This window comes from Paramisgurnus dabryanus, chromosome 3 (assembly GCF_030506205.2).
Source record: "Paramisgurnus dabryanus chromosome 3, PD_genome_1.1, whole genome shotgun sequence".
Taxonomy (NCBI): domain Eukaryota; kingdom Metazoa; phylum Chordata; class Actinopteri; order Cypriniformes; family Cobitidae; genus Paramisgurnus; species Paramisgurnus dabryanus.
In genome coordinates, this window is record NC_133339.1 from 13445274 (window position 1) to 13470676 (window position 25403).

The 25403-nt window shown below is 36.4% G+C and overlaps 1 protein-coding gene, 1 long non-coding RNA gene and 1 pseudogene across 2 annotated transcripts in view; all 3 read left to right on the forward strand.

Annotated features, from left to right (window-relative positions):
• The window catches only part of LOC135769147 (uncharacterized), a 36930-nt pseudogene extending 14817 nt beyond the window's left edge, over window positions 1-22113 (forward strand).
• Window positions 1-25403, forward strand: part of LOC135768462 (uncharacterized) — a 140883-nt gene that overhangs the window by 82362 nt on the left and 33118 nt on the right. The window lies entirely within an intron of this gene.
• Window positions 23025-24924, forward strand: LOC135768968 (uncharacterized). The gene is made up of 3 exons (XR_010542311.2): window positions 23025-23385; window positions 24225-24329; window positions 24636-24924. It is a non-coding gene; the product is annotated as an uncharacterized lncRNA (long non-coding RNA).

The window sequence follows — 25403 nt, forward strand, 5'->3', positions numbered from 1 at the left end:
CAGGGTTAATGGAATCATGGGTTGTTATTTTTTTCATGTTTCACGCTGTTCAAACTTAACCAGGGGTTAAGAGATAACCCTTGGTATTTATAATTTGAGGTTTCACACTGTGCATTCCTAATCCCTGGGTCAGGAGTCTCCAACCCAGCTCCAACACACCTGTCTGTAATTATCAAGCAACCCTGAACACTAGGGGTGTCAACAATAATCGATTCGGCATCGATGCAGCAAATGCCATAATCGATTATGTCACTGTTTATTTTCTGGAGATGACCGTGATAGACGGGTAAATAAAAACGCACCCTTTTCCATGGAAAGTGGACATATGGGCACATTTCGGATTCAACAAGACTTAATTACTCTGTGTGTAAAATTCTCATCTCAGGCAGGGCTCGCAAAATCGCTAGCCCGACGTCTCGTTTCTATTGTGAATTCCTGTCGGCTACCAAAATGTATCCACCCTCCCCGTCGGGCTATCTTGGGGAGGAAATAATATTTTAATGTTTTTGCTTTGTCTTAGATTTAGTTAGGTAATCATATTGTATGTATTTCGGTGTCCTCTTATCAGTCATTATCCTCACGTACCAAGTGAAACTGTCAGGAAATGAAGTGAAAGCATAAATAAACTCATCCTCTAATGTGCACGTCTGATATGCGCGGGACCCTCTGCACGCGCTTCTCCCGGCTTCGCTCTTCACGAGCACCTGCTTGCGCGAAAATAATGTAACGTCATTTCATTTTTACCTCATAGACTAACATTGTTTTAGCTTTTATTTTTTCTTTCTTCAGTTAGTAACTTCAGTTAGTAACTTAACTTAATATGTGACAAGGAAAATATGTTTGAGTGATTTTCGAGCGAATAGAATGTGTGTTTGTCATTTCGTTTTACCTCAGAGTCTAACATTAGGGGAACATATAAAGGAAATTGTGTTTATTCCTTTTTAATAAATATCTGCTTTAAGTCTTCTATATTGCGTTAAAGTCACTGGTTGTTTATATATTTGATAAAATACCATGTTATCTAAATACAATGTGTGATGTATTAAGGTTATAAATACATTCATATAATATTTCAGTAATATAACAATTAAATTATTCTAACGTTAGGGGAACGTTAAAATAACCTAAAAATAACATTAGGGGAATGTTTATTTTCTTAAAGAAAACATTCCTGGCTAACCAAAAACCTTGGAAAATAGGGGAAAGTTTTGGGAACCAAATTGTTAGCTGTGATGGCCAGGAATATTTGGCTTACATGGAAATCCAGGATTTATCAATATTCTACATTAAACAGTGTATTTTTTTATTCGGGCTACTTATATTAATTTCGGGCTACCAAAAATTAAAGAGTGTCTGCCCGTAAGGCTACCAGGGATTTTAAAATTTTGCGAGCCCTGGTCAGGTATATAATTGTCATTGTCTTAAAGCTGCTCAGCTTTCGTTTTTGTTGAGAATAGTTGCACTTGAGTTTACTACTTGACTTATTAAAAATTTGCCTTGTTGTGTACAGTAGAATTCTGCATCGCAATGCATCGTAGAATCAAATTGAATTGAATCGTTACCTGGGTAATCGGAATTGAATTGAATTGTGAGGGCAGTGCCAATGCACACCCCTACTGAACACCTTGATTAGCTACTTCAGCTGTGTTTAATTAGTGTCATAATATTCTAACGCTGCTTCCTATCACACTGCATACGTTTGGCACCACAATGCGGGGTTAACCCAACAAAAGCGCTGCTAAACCTGCTTCCAAGCAGTGATAACCCTGCTTCTAAATTACAAGTGTGAAATGATCCTTAACCCAGGGTTAAAAGCAGGGTTTACACAAAGATAACCCAGGGTTAAACGCATTGTGAAAAGCCCTTTTGTTTGAATGCAATATTCAATTTCACCGTAAGATGAGAGAAATTCCTACACAATTCACACCCTTTAATGTTATTGCCTTGGACTGAAATTACTATATGAACTATAACAATCGCAATATAAGATTGTTTTTGTTGCCTTTTTAAATTGATTTCCCCACCTTGTAGCAATTGTGGTGTTCCCAGTCAAAAATTACCTGCCTACAGAAAATAATTTATAATCAGGGTCTTTTAATGTCTCAAACAGAAAAGAGAAAAGAAAGAGATGCACATTGTGATGTCTAAACAAGCACTGTCTGATTTAAATGCAAAGCGCCCATTAACAAGGCACACGAAATAGGCTATTGTCATTCATGTGCATACGTTCAGTAAATGCATTATATGCATGCATCATTTACATGAGTTCACACAAAGTTTTTGTTGTTTTGGTTTAACGACTCAGATTTGATAATGACTCTGTGCCATAATGTACAGAATAAAAGCAATTTAAAGCAAACTTCCTAGTTAAAGGTATAGCGGAGGATTTTCTTTTTCCGGATGGATCATCAAGACTATTGGTCCTATTTGTCAATCAGGAGTGTTACGCAATTGCATTTTTTTAAAAAGTGGAGAAGGTAGTTTTTTTCTAAAATTCGAGAAAATCGTCCGCTACACCTTTAAACATTAAAGTAGACTATCTACATTAAAGTAGTGATCAACAGGGGTAATTCATTTTAGTGAGGTTCAGCCCCCCAATGAGGGCATAATAACCATAAGCACCAATAGCAGCAGGGCTGATCACTACACAGAATGATCACCGACACCTGTCATCCAATCACAGACCCACTAAAGTGTACATTAAAGGGAGTGATATAATACAATTTCATATTTTCTTTTTGTATAGTGGGTTATTTAGCTGTTTTGCCTTGGACATTCTCGTGTGTGATTCACAGCCTATACATGTGTTTTAATTAACTTATTTGTTGATGATGTTGACTTCAAACTACAGCTTATAGATAGTTTGTCACACGTAGATTAATATGAAGTGGATACCGTTTTTTAACCCTTATTGTAGTTAATGAGTCACAAGTATTTTGTTTTAGACATATATTAAAGGTAATATTTCAACTAAAAGACTGTTAAAAGCTGTGAATTAAGAAACTATTAAAAAATCTACCGTATGTTGTAAGCATAAAAGTTATAAATTAGGAGATTAGCTATCATTTTGACAAATGGCTTAAAACAATACACTGTATATTCACATAAAACCATACCCGCTGTAGCCCACCTTTGTCCTGTATTTTATAGTGACAGTCGGCAACCTTAAATTTATATATGCCTCAGGAGACTTTAATATGGCATTAATCAGAAGTAAAAAGGTTGGCAAAAAATGCATCTCAAAATTAATCAGATTGATGCTTTAAAATATGGAATTTTCTAAATTTTACGGGGGAGCAACCACTGGACCCCCCTAGGGTGGTAATATGCTTTTCACCTTTTTTACCCATGCCCGTTTGCATGCCTGGATATGCGAAACACCAGAAGTGTTATAGGGTTTTAAACACAGCACAAGAGTTAAACTACAAGAGCAGAAATTGACAATAGAAATGACATCATGTACTTCACATTAAAAATAACATGGATACATGACATCTCAAATGTGTTTTGTTACCCAAGTTTATTAATATGAACTTTACTGTCTTCATTTTAGATATGATGGAAGTGAAAGAGGAGAGTCAAGCTGAAGTGGATGAGAAACATCAGATTATAAAAATAAACCATAATGTTTCACAGAAAGAAACTCTGAAGACAGAAGACATAAAGTGTGAAAATAGTTTCAGAGAAGATGAACGCCCTGCAGATCACAAGAGGACTCACAGTGAGGAGAAACCTTTCGCATGTCAACAGTGTGGAAAGAGTTTCACTTTTCAATCGAGCCTTTGGCGGCACAAGAAAGCTCATAGTGGGGAAAAGCCACACGCGTGCCAGCATTGTAACAAGAGTTTCCCTGATACAACTAAACTTAAGAGACACATGATGTCTCACACTGGAGAGAAACCATTCACATGTCATCTGTGTGGAAAGAGTTTCAGAACAAATCCTACCCTTAAAGTACACATGAAGATTCACACTGGAGAGAAACGACACGTGTGCCATCAGTGTGGAAAGAGTTTTATAACTGCAGGTAAACTTAAGATACACATGATGTCTCACACTGGAGAAAAACCACATGTGTGCCATCAGTGTGGAAAGAGTTTTGCAAGTGCAAGTAACCTTAACAGACATTTGAAAATTCACACAGGAGAGAAACCTTACACGTGTCAACAGTGTGGAAAGAGTTTCATCTTTCCATCAAACCTTAAACGCCACATGATAACTCACATTGAGGAAAAGCCACACGCGTGCCATCACTGTGACAAGAGTTTCCCAGATACAAGTAAACTTAAGATACACATGCGGTCTCACACTGGAGAGAAACCTTACACTTGTCATCAGTGTGGAAAGAGTTTCTCTGCTGAAAGTAACCTTAAGATTCATTCAAGAATTCACACTGGAGAGAGACCTTACACATGCCATGAGTGTGAAAAGAGTTTCAAAACAAAATCTAACCTTAACACACACATGAGAATCCACACTCGATAGAAACCATTAATTGTCAACAGTGTGGATATGGCAACAACGTTTAGAAATCAGCTGAGATCTTATTAATAAAACTGTCTGAAGGATCTTTACTAAAAGTCTACATGCACACAAAAGCCCAAGATGTCTGGACTTGTGTTCTTGTGGACTTCATCAGTCTGGGCCCAAGTACTGTTCCAATTCCAAGTTCGCATGAAGCTAAGTTCAAATAACATCATCAGATGTGTTTTTGATTCACTCATTTTATCGAGGATACATCAGGAGGTGACTTGTGTGGACTTATGACAGCCAAGTTTTCCTGAACTTCAAATCTGTGGTCAGTTAGTAAAGATAGGATAGGAATATTAAAGATAGGAATATTAAAATTTCCTCTGACAATTTTGGATATGTGAGTTCAAGTTGATCAGCGGCAGTCAGTGTCGTGTACACCGCTGAGGGCAGATTCATCTCTGCAAGTCCTTCTGAAATGTGTCGCTAGCTCTGCCCTTCACTGTCTGATGGTCAAACATGAAATATTCCCTTTGGATATATATCTGGCATTTATTATTAATAATAATAATTCATTACATTTATATAGCGCTTTTCTCAGTACTCTATTATTCTTTATTATTCATATGAAGTCTGTTATTTGTTGTTATTGTTTTAACTGATGTTAAAGTTAAGTTTCATGACTTAAATCACACATATTTTCTATAGAATCTTAACACTGAATCATTGCTTTTGTACTTTAACTAGATTTTTTACTTGTGTTTACTTCGTTGTATGTACAATTTTTTTTTTACTTTTATAATAAACGTGTGTGGTCTGGTTGGGATGAGATTTTGGCATTTGATACAATTTGGCAAATAGTATGCCATACAGAACCGTTTGCCACTGAATCTGCATTAATGACGACAGTGGGGTCTCTGGCCGTCAAACAGTTTTGCGTGTATATGGTCAGGTTGTGGTGAGATTGTGGCGTTAGAGATTGAGGTTAGGTCAAGGGTTTATGCACAGAGTTACGAGAAAGGAGCAACTTCAGGAGATGTAAGAGCTGAGGAGTAGTGTGGCAGAGGGTGCTATCACTCAACTGACCATCCCACAGAGTCTCATGAGTGCCTCAAGTTTGCATTAAGGGATATCAACATCAAGTCCTATACAACAGATCTATGACCAGCACCTGTATACAGATGGTTTTAAAGATCCTGCCTCTACAAGAACTGTTTCTGCAGTGAAAATCCCTACATTTCAATGCAATATCAGCAAAAGAATAACTGATAATGTGTCTGTGTATAGAGCAGAACTTATTGCCATTCTGGTAGCACTTCATAGGTAGAGGATGTAAACCAAGGTTAGCAGTCACCTGTTCTGATCCATGTGCAGCAAATGCAGCACTTTCAAGCCTTGCAAGGGGACTTAAATCAACTAGGCAATATATATATATGATATTCTTGCAAGTTTATTGAGAAATAGTAATAAAAGTCCTATTATGTTTCTGTGGGTCCCTGCTTATGTGTGAGTGGAAGCTAATGAAGGGGGTGACAAACTAGCTAAGCAAGCTTTAAATCACGCAGATGTTGACATAAAAGTGGCTCTTAGTAAAAAAGAGGTCATTTGTAATAAATGGCAAGAAGCATGGCCCTGCTAAAAAACAATAGACACCATCACATAAATTATATTGGTTTTATTGGGAATTTTATTGGTTCTAATGGAATATGGCCCAAAACACACTACAGCATAGTGGTTTTAATGGTAAAAGCTAATGGTTCCTATTGGTATTTTAATGGATACCATTAGTATTTTCTATAATGGTTTTATTGTTTTTTTCAGCAGGGGGAATATTGATAGCAAGAGCAGACATCTTAATAGCATTTATCTACATGTTGGAAATGGAAGAAGTGCATTTAAGAACAGAAAAAAAGATATTATAATTTCACATCTTCGAATCAGAAATTCTGGACTAAATAATTCCCTTTTTAAAATAAGAAAGTATGCTATGCAACTGGTAAATGCAAACATTGTAATCAAACAGAGACAATAAAGCATATTTTATGTCAACACAGTATGAAAATAAAAAAATATCACTAGTTCAGGAAATGGAACAAAATGGGCTAAAAAACTTTTTGGAATTACTGTGGGCAATATAACACAAAATGAGTTTCATTTTCAACCTCTCCTAACTCACACAGTCTACAAAGTCTGTCCTCTTCCGGAGTTTGAGTGAACCTACCAGTTTCTAAGGCCAGGGGAAGGATACCAGTTGAGCCATCAAAGATCGTTGATTTCTTGTCAAGTTTGCCTTTACATACAACTCTGTGTCATATACCTCTTTAATTTGTATGTAAAAAGCTAAACACTCCAGTTCAGCAGGAGGCGGTAGTGCACCATAAGTCAGGTAACCAACCGCCATAAAACTCCAAAAGAAGAAGATTCGAATCAAAAGATTCGTAAAGGTTTTGATGCCTCGCGAATCGGTCATCACTAGAGCCTGATGTCTTCAGCCACATGTAAATGTTCGCTGTGCATTGAAATAATTAAAGCTTCTTCGATTAAGAAGACAGTATTTCTTAATACGCTAACCGTTAGCAGTGAGATGAAGTTGAAAATCTGACCCGGACTCACTGTTGTCTCTGGAGCAGGGATCCATTGTCCGGACAGCGTCTTAAACATCTCCTGAATCATACAGTTGTGTACTTTGAGGTAATGTCCAGCACGTTTAATACCAATATTATTAAATGCTTTTACCCATGTATTATGAATCAGTGTACTGTGGAGATCGAGAACTCAAAACAGAAGATGTGCGCTATTCAGACAACTTTAAAATTACCTGAGAACTGCATCTGTATACTTATTTTAGTTCTTATTTACATTTACCCTGCTGAAAAAAACAGCATCAAACCAGCATGGGAATTATGCTGGTCTATGCTGGTTTAGCTGGTGGTCACCAGGGGTACAAACTAAGGCGTTTTTTACTTTGGCTATATCATTCAAAAATATTTGCGTTAGATTTAATATTTTTATACACAATGTCCTTGTTCTGGAAACTGCACCTGAAAGGGACCATTTAACATGTCCGCCCAATAAAAAAGCAATTCATACTCCACACTCCAAACAGACGGGGGCAGTATACCTCCAGAAAAGTGAGTTGGTCTATTTTAATTTAGCAGCTGCAAATTTAGCAGCATATATCAAGTTTGATTAACATTAGCAACTAAGTTATCATTAGTCACAAAAAAAAACATTCGGTCTCATTAAAATTGCAATGTTTTCCGCTAAGTTTCGTGCGTCCATTTGGTGTTCATAATCGAAGACATTTCAAGCTTCTTAGCTAATGTTACATTTTAGCATCAGCTTGGTAGATAACGGGTGAAAACCGGATCGGATCCGTGGGTAGAGCTAACTATTAAATGCTAACAGCTAAGGATGCGCAATAATTTGCGTTCGATAGTCATTGCGCTTCTCGTCAGTGAAGCCGGTTTCTTGATTAAAAGTCAATCGCCATCAGCTGCTTTCAGATGGAGCCACATTTACTGCACAAAGCCGTAGTTCATGTACAAGCTAAGCATAGGTTATCGCAATGCCTATTATAAGTGAACTTCTAGCGAAATACTAACAGCATCTTACTTACCAATCGAAAAGAAATGTTGTCATTTCGGAGTCGAACCTCATTTCTTTCATGTCCATTAGTTGTCTCCAGCGATGAAAAGCAGTGCCAGTATTTACTCTGGTTCAGTTACTTTATTTATCATATTTTATTTGTGATTCCGAGCGCGTTGTTCCCTGCAGCAAATGTTTGTGGTAGTGGTAAATGTCTCTTGCTTCAGCCATTCTTTCGCTCTCTTCCCTGAACTGAAATACGTACAAAACCCCTATTGCAAGGCAGGAAGGCATCAAGGCATGTCCGAATCCATGGCTGTCCGAATTGCATTTCTCTGAGCTGCCTTCATGAATCTTAAGCCAACAAGTCAGCTGCCTTAGTTTTCGGACTCAGCGGTAGTAGTAGAGGGCTGTACTCCCACACATGCGACTTATTCGTGTATTGCAGTTTGGCTGGCGGTTATGTGCGTGGCCCGCATACCGCCTCCCATGGTCTAAACTGGTATTACAACACCAGTCGGGCTGTAGCTAGTAATTTAGCATGCTAATTCAGATTGATATTTCTGCAGCACTATACCTTGTCATTTTTTTAATGAAATCTTTGCCCTTATTTCTTCTCATTCTTTTGATGCGTGTAGCTAATTTTTTAAATCTTTTACCTCAATTATTACAAATGGCACCTTTAAAGTTTGTTTGTGGGATCTACCACGTACACCGGAAGTGACAGGAGTGCAAACGTTACCTCAGTTAGGGTTCATTGTGAACAGAGGGTTTGTTGTAACACCTGCTAGAAACTTTAGTTTAAACACAAATTATTCAATCAAATTTTGTCTATATATACTAAAGGTGGATATTGTTTATATAGCTGTCTATAATAGATAGATATCCACATTCATCCATCCATGATCCTGCATCTGACCGTCCTTGTATTATGCATAAAAAATATATTTTTTTAAAGGGCAAAAATGATAATTGCGAGTTATTTCCCCTGTATTAACAGTTATCATTTCATTATCATTGTATACCTGAGGCTTAACCCCGCTGTGTAAAATTTTTTCAATCCCAGCTATTATTAGGAGTTACATGTTTCAAAAATAATGTGATTGTGATGTTTTATTTCAAAGTGATTAAAACATGCATAAATAAAAATCTTGCAGCATAATTTTGTTTAAAACATCAAGATTTAAGGTAATTTCAGTTGAATTTCTACCCTTAGGTGAGATAATATAAAGTAGTGTCTAAAAATGTAATTAATAAATTAAAATTCATTCATTGAGAAAACGCTCATTTGCACGATTAATAGTTACAGCTTTGGAAACATGGGGGTGAGTGCAGGAAAACATATTTTTTGGTTGACTGTATAATCTTATATTCATTCGTTTTCATTGTTGACTTCACTGTTATACTTTGCTATATTGAAACAATCTTCAAATGGATGGAGAATAAACTACAAACTTTTATTGCTTCCCAGCTCCTTGGCTGTTTAAAACGGGTTATTGTGCCACTACAGAATTAATTAAAGTTCGACTAACAATTAAATCAGTCAAGACGTCATTTTTAACATTTGTATTACCTTGCATGCATGTTTGCTTATGACCAAACAATACGTTTATTCATGTTTGTACATGGTACAGTTTATATACATTAACATAATTTCCAAAAATTCCCATAAATTCCTGTTAAGTTTCTAATTAAGAATATTTAAAAATTCTCCAGATTAAGTTTTCATGGACAATTTCTGGAAATTTACCAGGAACTTTCCGCCCCTTAGCATATTTGAAATTTTGAAAAGATGTTTGTCAATGATTTTGTCAGTAATTTGAATATATTTTCTCTATTGTTTTTAGTCATTTCATTCAGGCTGAGCTCACTTTGTGCCGTCAGTGCAGACATGTTTCCCATGGAGCTATAATTTAAGTACAAGTATTATGTGATGTTTAGGTCATGTTTTCAGTCATCTGTATTTTTGTCTGTTGCTATTGAAGATAAAAACTGAGCAACAGAGATCTTAAAAGTGGGAGGGAGATAGACAGTGGTGCTCTCAATTTATCCCACAGCATCTACAGATCAAATAAAATAAATAAAATCTGTAATCCGGGTGGGTCCTGATTCGTTTTCAATGCAGGAAATCCCTGCTGTAATAATCAAGTAATGTCTGAATCATTTCACTTTGACATGTGTAACTAACTTCTATTCAAAACCTTGATCGCTTGATTTAAATAAAATAAAAACATTTATTCAAATGAATAAAAAAAAGGAAAATCGCCCAGGTCTACACCAAATTAAATGTTTTAATGCCTCTCTTTTCATTTCTAGTTCACACCCATAGAGTGAAAGTGATTGAGATCTTCAGTGAAGCTCCTCCTACAACAATCCACCAATAAATGCTGGAGTCAAACACACAGAGAAATCACTCCATGTGTGACAACTGAAATCTTCATGACATAATGTTGATGCTGGTGAAAGAGGAGCTTGAGAAGATGACAGATCCACAACCATGCAGAATAAAGGATGAAGATACAGAGGAACAAATAGGTTGGTGTCTATTTTTCAATCTTTATTATTGATTACAGTTAGGGTGAAGCAATTCCGGTAATTGGCTGATTCCTTGACTGAATTTACATGCATGTTTAAAGTTGAGTGATTTGTATTCCATTTAAGTCTCCTGGGGCCTCATTTATAAAACTGTGCGTAGGATCCTTATTTAAAGTCTACGTACGCACAAAAGCCAAAAATAGCGTTCACAAAAAAAAATATTCGGATTTATAAAAGCGTTCGCACACCACCAAGCAATGTTCCTTTTATAAATCACAGATCACCTGAAAGTGTGCATACGTGAATCTGCCTCATATCCCTATACACGCCCATTTTAACCATAAATAGTTAATGCAAATCACCTCCTGAATGCTGATCCTCATATTGATGAGACTGGCATCCAATTGTTAGTTTGTAAGCTAAATGTGCCCGGCCAATAAACACAAGCCATTGTCGTAATCCTCCACCATTGCAATAGCGCAGCTGCATTACACGGGATGAACGCAGCATTTATATATTTTTATAGCAATTATATGCTGTAACACCTTGCCAAAATCACAGCATAAATGAGGAGGTTTCACTAAAATAAAATAGTTATGAGTTTTCTGCTCCTTTTGTGCACGCATCTGATATATGCGTACTGTTCTCCAGCAGCACGAGCGTTCTCCTCTGCTACAAAAGCAGACATAAAAAAATAAGTTAAAATTGAAAACATAAATAGCAATTTTCTTTTACCTATCAGACTTGCATTAAAGGTGCAGTGTGTAAATTTTAGTGGCATCTAGTGGTGAGGTTGCAAATGGCACCCAACGACTTAGTCCACTGCTCACCCCTCGCTTTTGAAACACATAGAGAAGCTACGGTAGCCGCCACCAGACCAACATGCCATCATCGGAGACAACTTAGTAAAAAAAATTGTCCGTTAAGGGCTTCTGTAGAAAAATGGCAGCACAAAATGGTGACTTCCATGTAAGGGGACCATTGGTGTATGTAGATAAAAAGGTCTCGTTCTAAGGTAATAAACACGTAACCGTTCATTATGAAATGTTTCTTTAATATATAAAAATACAGCAATTTTATTTGAGAGGGCTTTGATTTCATATGGAAAGATATGCGTGGATTGATGCTCTGGGTTTCATTAATTAGTGGTTAATAAAAAATAATAACATTTTTATATATCTTTTAAAAAGATGTCATCTTAATCTTGTTGGGCTTTTAATTACCTACAATGTGGTGTTTGAATTATGCAAATAGACCAAGAAATGAGGAAGTTATGATATTTTAAAGTGTTTGGTCAAGCGGAAGAGGTCACAGTTTTTCATAGTTTTATCGTTTTAATTGGGTACAAAAATGCCCCCTAATTTTCGAGATAAAAAATTCCATAACTTTCTTAATAATTATCCGATTTTAATAATTAAAAAACCCTGTTAAAGTTCTTTTTTTATCTATCATATGGTTATAATTATATATGAATTTTCTAGTATTTATATTTTTTTGTCACATACCTACCATTTCGAGCCGCGCCTGCAATTTCGCAACTTGCATCTCTCTGCGCTCTGCCTCCGGCTCACACACACACAGACCTCACAACACTTTTTAAATCCCCTACAGCGCGAAACATAAGTCCCGTAAACGCGGCGCCGTGCTTAGTTTCGAAATAGTTTAGGTACTAGGTGATCGCGTTGAACTTGAAAATAAAGGCGTTTGTGAAGCTCATTTGAAAATTGCCACGGCTCATTTAAGAAAATGACAGCTCAGAAGAGACTGCGCTTTAGTTTGGGGTAGTAATAATAAAGACATAGGATGATCATCATCACCTTTTCTGTTACCACTGAAATATAGATGTAATGTATTTCCAAATCTAAACCCATCTTATGCGGAATGTTGCCTAATAGACTGCAACACGATAAAACCAATGGATTAAACGGGCACCTTCAGAATGTGTAAAAGACGCACCGGCCAAAGCAGGTCTCGCACTGTGTTTGTTCTAGAACAAATGCAGCAAAGATATTTAATGCTTGTATGAGGCATATAGGCCTACGCTGAGTTTTATTTATTTACGACGAGGTGCGTTCTAAGTAACAATGCAATGCAAGTGAACGCGCCGTGCCGGCGCCTTCATGCACGGACCGGTAATTATATATTTGCTTTTTATTTATTAAATACATGCATTTGGTTGATGAAACATTTATTAAAATTAAGATACAATTTATACAAAACGAAATTCACTTTAAAGAAATGCTTTCTACAAAGCAAAACTTAATAAAGTGGTAAGAATCATGGCTGAGGATTTACAGAAACAAAACTTACTCTGCACTTTACTGTTAGCCTAAAAGACATAAATGTTAATAATTTGGAACACAACCAGGAGAGACTTTAATTTTAATTATTTTATTGCTGTATTTTATTTACTATTCGAATAAAGGAATTTATCAAAAATAGCCTGTAGCATTTACTTTTCGCAAACCTTGTGAGCATGCAACCAAACGCAGTGACCTCGCGCCAAATGTTTTTTTATTGGTTTATAAAGTACAAACAGACCAGTTATGAAAAACTGAGTGTGAGGGATTTGTTCACTTCACACAAAATGATCTTGGAAAGAAAGAGATGACTAACTGTAGTAGGGTTTAGTCCACTGTCTATAATAGCCTAATTTACAGATCCCTTTTTTTAACCGACAACCGACAACTTTGACCGGTTAACGTTGATACGGTCAACCATCGGTCAAACGGTCATCGGTTAACATCCCTAATGTATATGTGTGTGTATTTATATATGTACACACACACACACACACACACACACACACACACACACACACACACACACACACACACACACACACACACACACACACACACACACACACACACACACACACACACACACACACACACATATACATATACACATACATATATACAAATATAAATATACACAAACATATATACATATATACATATATACAAATATACACATACATATAGACCGTTTCAGCAGTAACAACATAAACAAGCGGCTGTAGCAGTCCACACGTAACTTCCGGTAAACTTCGCTAAGAATAAATAACAACAAAGTTCTTTAAACGTAGTTTATTTATATAACAAGCAAAAAAACAACACATAGATTACCTAGAAAACCAAAATATTTGTTATTTTCGATGAGGCATTTCTTCAAGAGATGATTTTAGCAACTAGTCAGACCATTAAAAAAACGAAACCGGAAGTAAAGTTCGGATCCAGACGTGTATCACGTGCGTCCGATAAAACAGTCTATATACATATACATATATACATATACATATACATATACACATACATATATACATATATACAAATACATACACACATACACATATACATATACATTATATATATTCAGCCTGCTGTTCTGTCTGCTATTGTTTATTTGAATAACTTGCCTTTTCAGATTAAATGTCTGTTCTTTGGCGTTGGATTTTGTGAAATAATTTCTTTAATAAACGCAATATAGTCCACTGTGATTCATATTTTATTTAGTCTTAATGACGCATTTTTGAATGATGCGCCTTATATTCCTGTGCGGTTTATAGTCCGGAAAGTATTGTAAACACTGTAAATGTTAATGTTTTATCTAATATTGCTGAAATTATTCACAGATAATGCTATTTTCACTAAAATATTGAGGTGCATAAGCTAATATTAATTAGGCATTCGATTAATTACTTTAAAAAAATGCAAAACCTGTCCTAACTGAAAGAAAACAAGTTGACACAAAGATAGAATCCAATGTTTGGTGATATTGGAAACACCAAAAGTGTTGTAGGGTTTTGAACAAAGCACAAGAGTTAAACTACAAGATGAGATATTGACAATAGAAATGACATAATGTACTTCACATTAAAAATAACATGGATACATGACAATCTCAAATGTGTTTTGTCATTCTGGTTTATCAATATGAACTTTTCACTGTCTTCATTTTAGATATGATGGAAGTGAAAGAGGAGAGTCAAGCTGAAGTGGATGAGAAACATCCGATTGAAAAATTAAACCATAATGTTTTACAGAAAGAAGCTCTGAAGACAGAAGACATAAAGTGTGAAAATAATTTCAGTGAAGATGAACGCCCTGAAGATCACAAGAAGACTCACAGTGAGGAGAAACCTTTCACATGTCAACAGTGTGGAACGAGTTTGAGAACAAAAGTTAACCTTAAAGCACACATGAGGATTCACACTGGAGAGAAACCTTACACATGTCAACAGTGTGGAAAGAGTTTCACCTTTCAGTCAAACCTTAACCAGCACAGGAAAGTTCACAGTGGGGAAAAGCCACACGTGTGCCACCATTGTGACAAGAGTTTCCCAGATAGAAGTCAACTTAAGAAACACATGTTGTCTCACACTGGAGAGAAACCTTACACATGTCATCTGTGTGGAAAGAGTTTCGGAACAAATCCTAACCTTAAAGCACACATGAGAATTCACACTGGAGAGAAACCACATCTGTGCCATAACTGTGGAAAGAGTTTTATAACTGCAGGTGAACTTAAGAGACACATGAGGAGTCACACTGGAGAGAAACCTTACACTTGTCAACAATGTGGAAAGAGTTTCTCTATTGAAAGTAACCTTAAGATTCATGCAAGAGTTCACACTGGAGAGAAACCGTTCACATGTCAACCGTGTGGAAAGAGTTTCACCTTTCAATCGAACCTTAACCGCCACATGAAAACTCACAGTGGGGAAAAGCTACACGCGACACTTGTCATCTGTGTGGGAAGAGTTTCGGAACAAATCCTAACCTTAAAGCACACATGAAGATTCACAATGGAGAGAGACCATACATGTGTCAACAGTGTGGAAAGAGTGTCAGGATGAAACCAAACCTTAATGAACATTTGATCACTCACACTAAAGAGAAACCATTCACATGCCATGACTGTAAAAAGAGTTTCAGAACAAAATCTAACCTTAACACACACATGAGAGTCCACACTCGATAGAAACCATTCATGTGTCAACTGTGTGGATATGACAACAAAGTTTATAAATCAGCTGAGGTCTTTTAATAAAACTGTTTGTAGGATCCTTACTAAAAGTCTACATGTGCCAGAGGTGGGACAAAGTCATTGTTAAGCAAGTCACAAGCAAGTCACAAGTCTTTGCTTTCGAGTCCCGAGTCAAAGATGAGGCAAGTCCCGAGTCGAGTCCAAAGTCCTACCATTTTAGTTTCGAGTCATTTCAAGTCCTCTTACCACAGAAATAAAATGCGTGCTGTGGACAGGTGGAGGGAGGCCCCTATACTGCATTGCATTTGCAAAAGATAAAATTGGCCAAAAGTCTGTCAGTCATTTGTGCGCGATGGGGACTCAGTATGATGCCACCATGGCTGAAAACTAGAGCACTAGAAGCAGACACTGCCAAGACTCGGATAGCTACTTGAAAGAGTGAAGGAAGAGTGCCCAGAACAAAAGGGCATTCTGTCCTTCTGCCATGTCAATGCAGTGACTTAGCTGCTGTGGTGTAGTCTAGATTTTTGTTTTCCCTCTCACCCTTATGCTCACTCGTCCCAGCACGACACCCCATAAGCACCACCACACTCACAGATGCATACGTATGGATCTTCATGTAACTGAGAGCATTCTGAAAGTGTACTCATAAACACATAAACTGAATGTGTATGAACATGTCAGTTTATTATAAGAAAAAAAAGACTTTAACAGCCAATGGGTTTACAGCTGGGGAAACTGGACTGATTTTTAGACTGGTTTAGTGTTAATCAACATCTAACTCAGGGACAAAAGTTACTCAACTGTTAATTAAAATTAAATAAAATGTTTACAATCTTTAAACCGTGGCTAACACATGCATTGAAGAAAAAAATCCACCCTTTCAATAGCTATTATCTGCCAACTATTGATAATATTACCATGTGTAATTTAATGGTGTAAATGTTTTTAATTAATACACATTTACGATGACCATGAATTAACTCTAATTGGCATAGTCTTTGATATAAAAAGCGTATTTTTGCATATAATACAAGCATTGTCTAAAATGAAATAGTCTTTTACTTATTATTACTTTTAACTGTTATTATTACAAGATTTTCCTGTAGCCTAATATTAGACACCCGAACCAAACAGAAGTTTAAGATCATATACATCTTGAACGTAGATATATAAATAAACAAAGAGAAGGGAAGTTTAACACTGTGAAGCACAAGCAAACACGCAGCTAAAATCCATCAGGATATAATCACGGGCTTATTTTATTGCATTTGGATTCTTACCTCCAGATAAAGTAATAAACTGGACTGATGATTTAAATGTTGTTTACTCACATGTGCGTTGTTAACACTCCGGATTTTATGTTGTGCACTGCTCCACTCGTTCCTCCACATGGAATGTTTGTTTACAATGTCGCGTTAGCAGCTACACTGCAGGTTTGACTTCATTTGGCGCTAATCAGACCTCTTGGTGATGTCAAAGTAGCACGAGAGCAATTCAAAGCAGATTTCTCCACGTAATAACTGGAATCGCTCTCGCGGTACTTTGCTGTCACTCGCCGGTAGGTTCTTGTGGCGCCACACCAGTCTGCTCGCCAGTCACTTTCGCGCCGCTATAGTAATTTGATTTCATACGCCGATCGGATCGCGTAGTTCGGCAGGAAGTCAAACACACCAAATATATATAGCCTAATATGTATATGAAGAGTTTGGTTCCAAAACGCAATAAATCCATTTTGACAAATTTCGGTGAAAACATGTTTTCTATACCAAGAAAGTTACAAGATGAAAACCACTATTTTCTGTTACAAACTTTCACATGGCATCTTTAGGTTATAAAAAAATTTTTTTTTTTCAAAATTCTATAAATCTACTGAATCAATGTATAAATGTGCATTCATCTTTGCCATGTTATATTCATATAGTTGAACAGTTGTACACACTAATTAAAAAAATAAACATTAATGACATTAATCAAAACACTTACTTTGTCATATTAGGAACACTGTCATTGCTGCGCGGTTATACTTGACGTCGTCGCTTAACATTTTTCACAACGATCAGCTATGATTCTCCTTGACTTTGAGTAAAATAATGGAAAGTTTTTCATAAGATCCCCTGGGAGAGAAGCTTGATGCTGTCGGGAGAACAAGCGATCGTCTCCCGACTGCCTCTCGCGTAAATTATTAGAAGTTGATGGCTTACGTTTCTTTCCTGTCACAGAAAACCAGAGGTTTATCAATGCTATTTAAGTTTTATTTTGTTTTTGTTTGTTTGTTGATCACGGAGTAAAAAGTAGGTGAGGAAAACTAGGACTCTGTGTACTCAAAGCGCCGCCATTGTTTGTTTACATTGCGTGGAATGGTGCGCTGTAATTTGTGGAGCGGATTTATTGCATTCTGTAGAAAAGGAGGAGTGGCGTTTATTGCGTTTTGGGAAAAAAGGGAGAAAAGATGACAGAATAACACGGCGGATATTGGATTTTGCGTAAAATTAAGGATTTACTTTTAAAAAGTGACCTGATATAATACTGATTCTGACAGTAACTCATTTTTTTCAAAAATGGCTTTTATTGCGTTTTAGAATCAAACTCTTCATATGCATTTCAACCCGCTAAAGTAGCAAGTAGCATGCTAATGGTCAGTGCTTCACATCTAAATTATTAGTATTTTTTAATTTATGCTCTGCATGCAGGTGGTGCAAATTTTTTTTACAGATGCAGATACACTGAGAGCAGCGCGGCCGTTTGAAATTTTTTTTCCCATGTTTTCATGTGAAGTAGCAAGTCCAAGTGAAGTCACAAGTCAATGATGTTCAAGTCCAAGTCGAGTTGCAAGTCTTTGTACATTTTGTCGAGTCGAGTCTGAAGGCATCAAATTCATGACTCGAGTCTGACTTGAGTCCAAGTCACATGACTCGAGTCCACTCTGACATGTGCACAAAAGCCCAAAATGTCTGTACTTGTGTTCAGGGGTGCTGCTAAGGATTTTGGGCCCCATGAAAAGAATCTTGACAGGGCCCCCAACACAGCTGAGAAATGTTTCATATCATTTTACATAAAATCATGCGCTTTTATGGTATTTTGACTACCAATGGGGTGGAAAATTTTACTTGAATTAAGTGTTTAACCTCTCGACGCGCACTAGCTCGCGGACGGAAGGACGTCAGTTTTTTTTAATGCTGCTAACAATATATATATATAGCCTACTGTGTACAAACAAGAATAATAATAACACTACTATACATCGTTTAAAAGGTCTAAGGGTTTAGCATCAGTGTATGGTGTCCGTTTTGAGATTAAATTGCTCTAGTATCATAAATATAGTATTTTATTACAGAAGTCCAGATAACAACATGCATAATATAAACTGACTCCTTACCTTTGTGCTGGTATAAGGAACGCGAATCGAATCCAGTCTGTTTCAGATGTGTGAATAACCCATAAAAACTCTCCAACAAAGTACATCCAATGACCACTGTTGTCCACAAATGCGTATAATCCGTGAAATATGGATATATTTTCCATTGTTTACATCAGATTTCAGATGCACGTCTTGTAATAGATTATAATATACAATCTGAGGACTATTTACATCGTAACACTTGTATATGAGAGCACACTCGCGTTCAAAACCAGCGCTCAAACTTGATTGTACAAGTAGGCGGGAGTATAATACATAATATCCAAACAGCGCTGTCTAATATCGTGACGTCATCTGACTCGCGCGTTCCTCCAATGACTTCATGGAAAATATTGATAGACAGAACGTGTAGCCAATTAGAACACGAATTCAACGATCTTTGTGTGAAGCTTTATTTCCTGGTGTGGATACGGCATTTTATACGCTTATATAAGGATAAACAATAAAAAGAACGAACGTGTATGCATGTAAACAAAAGACTTTTATTTTGTGGCTGACTGGCACTTAGAAAAGGCACTAGTCTTACAAAAACTCTTGCAAGAACCTCATTTTTGGGTCTATTGACTTCAAACGTGAAATATAACTTCTTTAGACTTGTGGCTTTGGCCTCATTGCATTTCTAGGTTTCACACATATATTTATCATTAAGATTTTTAGTGTTAAAAAAGATGTTATGCAAAAAAAAAATTTATTACAATGTACTTCAGCCTCTCTAACTTTTTTTTTTATCTTAAAATAATTTTGAAACATGGAAAACGAAGCTCAAAGTGTCTTCTATCTAATGATACCACAGTTATGCTTATACTATAAATGGTTTAGTAAAAACAGCCCTTTTAGTGAAAGTAGGTATTTTCATGGTTTCGGGCCAGAATGGGGGTGCTTTTCAAGAGGTTAAGAAAAAAGAAATCTTATTTCACAATTTTTTTCTCACCTGGCAGATAGTTTAGCTTGTTTTAAGGACAATTTTACTTAAATTGTATAAAAATTTCTTTTTAAAACTAGACTTATTTACTTAGGTCATTTTGCTAATCAAGAAAAAGCATCTTAATTTAAGAGTTTTTTTATATTTCTACTGAAAACAAGACAAAAGTACTAAGTAAGAAAGTCATTTTTTTGCAGTTTTGAACGTTTAACTAAAACTGTGTATTGTTATTTTTTCATAACATGGGGAGAAAATTGAGTTCCCTTATCATGCACTTCTAACACTAGAACAGCTACCAGCAGTCATTTTAACCGCAACATTTAAACTTATGGTAATTATCTTTAACACTTGAACGACCAAGGCGTCAATAACTTTGTCTAAATAAATCATAAAGCCTTGCTGCTCCCTGACTTTTCCTAAAACTACATTAATTTTCTTTAAAACTAGATTAAATATTTATTGTGTGAATAAAATCAGAAATATAATCATTTCTATCTATAACGTCCACAGGCAGTCATTTTGCACTGTTTAAATTGAGTTTTGCCGAGTCGGTCTGAATCAGATAATGTGAAAGTATTACAACTCCACATCATCTTCAAGAGATGCACTGAAACCTCACAAACAGCTGATAGTAGTTTTACAGTAGCTGGCAGAGGATTTTTATCAGAGTTCATGAAGTTAGACTGCTTCCAAGACAGGTGCAACAGCGTGAACCGCAGTAGGGTGCTGAAAGTGGGCGGACCGGCGGAGCCTCGTACAAAGATGCCGACAACGGCTGCCTTTGAGGCAAAGCCGTGCATCCGCTGCACCCTGCTCTATCGAAACGAGCTTACTTGTCGAAAAATGCTACCGTAGAGACCTGGGGCCTCATGTACAAAGTGTGCGCGTAAGCACAGAAAAGTGCCATAGGCTACGATCATTGTCACGGGCGGGCGGTCCACTAACAATTAGGCCTACTTACAAACCCACCTTTTCTTGTGAAAAATTGGGTAACATACTGTCGACCCTTTGCCTCTTTCACTTCTCTTATTTTTTCTCTTTCCGTTTTTGGCTTTTGAGGCATTTTTACTTCCTCATCAGCTAAGTTGATATTCTGCCGGCGCTATAAGTGAAGTCAAACTGTGTTGCCTGGATTATACAATTTGGGCAGACTGAACCATTTTATGATCATTGAAAGGGGGGAAATGGGCCCAGGGACGTTTGTGTTTCCTAAACAAATACAATTTTTGATACCAGGAAACAGAAAATAGAATAATTTAAAGTTAATAATTTTTACTATTAAATATTTTTAGCACCAGAATTTTGGGGGCTTCTCTGGGCCCCCACTTACTCGTGGGCCCCGAGAATCGTCATTGTTTACCCCCCCTTTACAGCGCCCCTGCTTGTGTTCTTGTAAAACGTCATCAGTCGCAGCCCAAGTACTGTTCCAATTCCAAGTTCACATGAAGCCAAGTTTACTTAACATCCCCAGATGTGTTCTTGATCCGCTCATTTTATCGAGGATGCTTCAGGAGGTGACTTGTGTGGACTTGTATCAGCCAAGTTTTCCAGAACTTCAAATCTCTGGTTAGTAAAGATAGGACCTAATATTAAAATTTCCTCTGACAATTTTGGATATTTGAGTTCAAGTTGATCAGTGGGCAGTCAGTGTCGTGTACACCGCCGAGGGAAGATTTATCTCTGCAAGTCCTTCTGTAATGTGCCGCTGGCTCAGTGCAGCTGCTCTGTCCTTCAGTGTCTGATGGTTAAACATGAAATATTTCCTTTGGATTTATATCTGGCATTTTTCTGTCTCTTTATTATTCATATGAAGTCTGTTATTTGTTACTATCGTTTAAACTGATGTTATAGTTAAGTTTCATAACTTAAATCACATATATTTTCTATATAGTCTTAAAGCAACAATATGTAGTTTCCATGTAAAAATGACTTACAGCTCCCCCATGTGGTTGAAAAGCGCAACAGTGCCTGGTATCAGACACTCTTCTGCAGGCACGGGGAGGGGCGGGGCTGTGTGCTCTACCCTCCACCGCCACTTTCAGAGTGTGCTTGTAGCAGCTAGGAGGCTGCTCAGGTTGCAGCAACAGTACAATTTGTCCAGTTAAAAGTTGTTCTATCACTGAAATAATTTTAGTGACATTATTTAAAGCTAAAAAACTACATAGTGTTGCTTTAACAATGAACCGTTGCCTTTACTTGTGTTTACTTCATGTTGTACAAAAGTTTTGTACTTTTATAATAAATGGTTGTGTTTTATATCATATTTCATTTTGTAAATTCATTAAAGCTAATCAGCGTATGCACGTGTTGCCTGAACCACATATATTTATATTTTTTTATATTTAATTTTATTGCAAAAATACATTGAAGGGGAAATTGCACAAGACTTTTTTTTAAGATGTCAAATAAATCTTTCATGTCCCCAGAGTGTCTATGTAAAGTTCTACCTCATAATACCATATAGATAATTTATTTTAACATGTTAAAATTGCCACTTTGTAGGTGTGAGCAAAATTGTGCTTTTTTTGTCCTTTTTAAATGCAAATAATCTGATCTCTACACTAAATGGCAGTGCTGTTGTTGGATAGCGCAGATTTTCAGTGGGCGGTATTATCCCCTTCTGACATCACAGGGAAGACAGATTTCAACGACTTATTTTTTTCACATGCTTGCAGAGAATGGTTTACCGAAACTAAGTTACTGGGTTGATCTTTTTCACATTTTGAAAAAGACGAGGTAGTTCTGTCCCTATGGGGTGGTTTCCCCGACCGAGATTGGGGACTTTAAGCAACAGCCTCTGGTGGAACGGCAACGGCATTCTGACGTTGTATTGCGCATGCACGAATTTAACTGCTACTTTGAGACGTTCTACTGTAACGGTCTACTACGGGAGAACAGCTGATTTGCCGTAGTCGCTACAACGTGAGAGATTATGTAAATAAATGTTATGTTTTATGGCATATGACATTGTAATTGCATCAGTTTATGATTATACCACAAATCTTTTATATAATATGTGTTAAAATGTTTTACATTTAATCTAATTCAAATGATTTTTAAGTATTCAAAGTTTTCAAGTATTGCTTAAATCTACACTGTAAAAAATTGCTGTAAAAAAACGGGGAATTTTGGACAGTAATTTACCGTTTCTCATAAATACAGTTGAATACTGTAAATAAACATTAATATGACAAACAAAATAATAACAGCAAGCTCCTGTTCAGTCTTACGGGATAATACAGTATTTTTTGGTCTGGTCAGGCATGTCAGACATGTGACGAGCTCATCTGCAACCATGAGTAAAACTGATTTAACTACACTGTTTTTCTGCATTTTATTATACGAGAAGGAAGCAGAATTAAGGACTATCTATCCATTTTCACTCCGATTGTGACCCTACCAGCACTGAGACGGACGACGAATTCACTTGTTTTTTACTCCTCGCCTGTATATCAAGGTAAGCACAAACTGAACAGAGTCTGTGTTTCTAAGTGAAATAATTGACAAAATGTTATATATATTTGCTTATTTTTGAAATATTTCTAAAAACGATTTATTTGATTTTTACATATTTAGGGCAGATTGTTAAACGAATTGGCAACTAGCTATATAAGTTAAATACAAATAAAGATGCTAATGTTAATTTGCAATCTAATCAAATGTCTGACTGATGTGCGATTATCTATTGATATTTTTTTTTTAATCTACATGAGGGATTGGGCTCTGTTTCACCATTTGTTTGTATCTTTTTTCAATGTGTGCACTTTTAATCTTTGTACAGTGCCTCGTGAATGTGTTAGCATTTAGCTTAGCCCCATTCATTCCTATGGCTCCAAACAGGGATGAATTTAGAAGCCACCAAACACTTCCATGTTTTCCCTATTTAAAGACTGTTACATGAGTAGTTACACAAGTAAGTTTGGCACAAAATAAAACTTTTGTTTGGAGCCATTGGAATGATTGGGGCTAGGCTAAAAGCTACATTCACGAGGCACTGTAAAAGATGAAGTGCACGCATTGAAAAAAGATAGGGCTGTATTAATTTGTCTAAGTTGAGGTAAGAACATAGTAAAATATTGAAAATGGCTAGTCCAAGGCTGATACTGCTGGGTAAGTGTAACACTAAGGTATGGAGTATAGAACAATAAAACAGTAGGCCTATAGAAAAGTCTTTCAGTCTGTCTAAAAAATCTCTTTCTGAAATTAATATCATTAGCTTTTCTAAGTAATGGATTTGTAGCAGTATAATATCTGATAGTTTTTTGGGACATTAACTATAATTGTTGTCTGCATCAGTTGCTGGTGATGAAGTAACATTTGGAGGTTGGATGATCAGCAGTGAAAACATCATCATCTGTGAAGGCAAGATGAAGCTGCGAGGACACTGGAGTTTGTTCAAAGGTAAATCCTCTACTAGCTGTTCAAGAATGTCACATTGCGTTAAATTAGTGTCTCTTTTTTTTTGTAAATTGACTTTAATTGCATTAGGTCTTTTAAATAGTAAGTCGAAGTTTAAGCTAGCATGTGCATATAGACATAACACTGGGTTTTGGCCAAATTTGTTGTCATGCTACATGTTTTTGAATAAAGTATTTCTCTCTCATTACTGCCAGAATGGCAACAACCAGAATATTTATACTGTGAATGCAGTTGGTTTTATCTGTCTTCATTGCAATTAATCTTTACTTTTCTCATTGTACTTTGTAGATGCTTAATTGGTGTGAACCCTAAGAGGGGAACAAAAGCCAGGCAGGTGAAGGTGTCCAAGAAGACAGGAAAGCTTGTCCAGAAAAATGCAGCAATGGAGTGCAGAGTGGCCACCCTCATCAAAAATTTCATGGACTTTGAGTGGCTTTCACATTGTATTCTGCAGTGTTGTGATATTTATGTGACATCACAGCATTATGTTTTATTCAGCCCAGTCTCATTAGTGAGGCAGAAACTGACATTTAAGAATGCACTGAATTTTGTTATATTTAATAAAAACAGTGTTTTATCATCATCCTTTGTTTGATAATTTTTTTGCAAGCAATTTTAAGTGTTTATTTTAAAATTACATTTTAACAATGCTAGAAAAATCACATTCTACAGTATAAATAACAGCAGGAACCCTAAAATAACAGTATAATGCATCCAAACATCTGACAGTATTATACTGTGCAGCTCCCTTTTTTTACAGTACTGTCTCGTAATATTTGTACAGTAAAAAACTGTTGTTGTAAATTACAGTAGGTAATCTGTAAAATTACAACTATATGCTGGCAAATCTAGCTGCCAGTATATTACTGTAATTTAACAGTGAAATTTTTTACAGTGTAGGTTTTTAGAGTTATTTACATCATACAATAGTAAAAACTCCTCTTCTGACAAAAAATGTCATTTAATGCCAAAAGCAATCATTCTCATGTTTTAAAAAAAATTTTTTTTGGATCTCAGTAAATGAATTAATGCCGCGTTGCGCTGTCCTGTTTACGG